This window comes from Manduca sexta, chromosome 27, assembly GCF_014839805.1.
Source record: "Manduca sexta isolate Smith_Timp_Sample1 chromosome 27, JHU_Msex_v1.0, whole genome shotgun sequence".
In the NCBI taxonomy this organism is placed as follows: domain Eukaryota; kingdom Metazoa; phylum Arthropoda; class Insecta; order Lepidoptera; family Sphingidae; genus Manduca; species Manduca sexta.
Window position 1 is genome coordinate 19,024,097 of NC_051141.1, and position 2,721 is coordinate 19,026,817.

General features: G+C 38.6%; 1 long non-coding RNA gene across 1 annotated transcript; it reads left to right on the forward strand.

Moving 5' to 3' along the window:
• Positions 1-1,057: 1,057 nt before the first annotated feature.
• Positions 1,058-2,721, forward strand: LOC115440563. The gene is made up of 2 exons (XR_003938366.2): positions 1,058-1,161; positions 2,030-2,721. It is a non-coding gene; the product is annotated as an uncharacterized LOC115440563 (long non-coding RNA).

Sequence of the window (2,721 nt, forward strand, 5' to 3'; positions counted from 1 at the left end):
AATACTTTTTAACGGCAAAGTGACCTCGCTTGCACCTGATGATAAGTGGAGTGGCGTCTAATAGAATATCGACTGACGAGAGATGATTACCCCTCGGTAATCGAAACAATTACGCCGGCCTGTTGGAACCGGATATACACAGACTGATTGCAGAACGCAACTCACTTACGAGAGGTGCTATGGTGGGTTTAAACACCTTGTGTACGTACTACGTGTGGTCGCCATTCGGGCGGATATAAAATATTTCCCTTATGTATAATTTTCTTCCCCCAACAAAACTATGCATAGCAAAAAGATTTATTTTGCTCATTTTCTTGATACGATTCCCATAAATTTTGCAAAAGTTTAATGTTACTACGGTAAAACGAATTACGATTTGAAGTTCGCATGCGCAGAATGTTCAAACTGCCGTATTTTAGTTCCTTATATGCTGGGTACTGTTAAAATTTCTCAAAAAGAATATTGAAACAAAACAATACTTTAATGTACATTATGACAAGAAAAAAGCCTTCGGAAGGGTCTATAAAAGCTTTATAGTATATTATGTATGCGTTAGATCACAATTATTCGACTTTGGAATAGATATTGCCTGTTTCAGATTAGTTTCCTAAGGCAGGTAATTCAATGTAAGCGATTACTTACAAAATCAGTCAGAGCTGTCTGCAATTTATTTATTTATTATTTTATTTATTTATTTAGTATTAAGTATAAATTAGTAATAATATTATATAAATCATAATGTTTGTGAGTTTGTTTGTAAGTTAGACGTGGCGTGTATATTTAGTTGTAAATAATATACACAGATTGCAGTAGCTGCATATGACACCCATAATTGCCAAACACAGATTTTCTCAAATTTTGGGGGATTTAAATACCAAAGAGGTTAAGTAGGAAAAATTTCAAAGCAAAAAATATATTACTTATCTCAATAACAGGTTTTAGGAAATCGGGGAGCTTTTTTAATAGAGCATAATAATTTTTTTTTATAACTTTTGGAGGGTATTGCAGGCAGACGTCTGACATCCCCGCTCACACGATCAATATTCGCGAGTCGCGCGTTGCGGACCAGCTGCTCGCTCCTTTACCCAGAGATCGCGTCGGTGCCGAACGCGTCCACGATGGCCGGCGGCCATTCATATTTCGCATCGTTTTCGCTCAAATGTAAGCGTATAAATTAATCATTTGCTATTTATTTTTATGAAATGTGTGTGTTTAAATATTGAGTGTGCAGTGTTCAATCATTTTGTAGAATGGTGGCTCATCGCCTTATTTATGTAAGGGCAGGGAAGTTGATGAGATAAAAATGTGAAGTAAATTTACGCGTGTTGTCGGAGTCAGTAGTGCGTATAGGCCACGTTGTACCTGTTATGTGTCGTGTGTGTACTAATTATGAAGGGATAAGCAGGTTATGAGACATGAGCGAGAATCAGACGTCGCAGCGTAGGTCATCATTGCCTTACCAAAATCTGCCAAGAACTTTACCCACACAGAAGTACCCCCATATTTTTTTGAATAGATCAATATCTGTAAGCACTAAGGTGCGGCATTTTCTGCGCATGTGTAAGATGTATCTGATGGAATTAAAAGTAATGCTGTTCTATCTTATAGTCTGTGCCCTCTATCTAGGCAATGGTGTAAGACCAAATCTTTTTAATTTACCGGAAAATCAACAAAACTGAAACGGCATTACTGGTCCTCAACATTCCTCTGGCACCAAGTGTTTACCGGCAAAGTGCTCACTCATTACCAGATCATTTATTTGGTGGCTTTTATTTCTGCTTTTAATCTACGTTCTGGTTATTAACAATTTGGTCTGCGGCTCCGTGCGAGAGGAATAGTTGGAGAAGATAAATATTTTCCCGAGACAAAAAGTTGCATAGTATCCTAAGACTAATTTAGCTTCCTATTAGTGAAAGTAAAATTCAAAATTCGTTTGGTATCTGAAATTAGCGGGTTCAAACAAACAAACAAACTCTTTAGCTTTATATATTGAGATAGTATATTAATTTTAATATTATTTCTCTTACAGAATAACTATGGATTGCAGAGCTCACAAACCTGTATCCAACGGGGGTATTGGATGAACCCAGCCTGATGTACCTTCTGCAGCAGCAAATATCTCACTAGCTCCGAGCACACCCAACGAGTCTGATTTTCCTCAGTTCCATGGAATACAGCGTAAGATGAAAGCAGTCTTCCCAGCCAAAAGGAGTAGGCGTAAATTCAACAACTACTACAAGCCGCCGTGATACACGGCCAGGATGGAGGGATGCCATCTCTGATACGCGTGCTACCGGCCTGAGTGACGATGAGAGTCGCGACACCGGCGACACTGCAGCAACAACACGCGACAACACGACACTCACGCACGCGATGTCTGATCCATAGTTGCTTTACCTATTCTGTTTGACACTATTTTAGTTATCTACGATTACTAATTTTATAATCATGTTCACTGGTATATCGCTATTTGTATCTCGATATATATTTGTTTACTCTGTTCTAAGGTACTGTGAATGTATACAATTAATTTGTAATATGTAAACATAGTAAAACGTCCCCCCGGACAGCAGGGAATATTGTGCGGGTACCACTGGTCCTGGGGGCTGGCTGTAAGGAACGAATGACTAAGTGAATGATATCTCCCGCTAGAGCGGGCTATTTAATATTTAATCAGATTCTTGGTGTTAGCGTAGTTTTATGTTAAAGAGACGCCGTAAT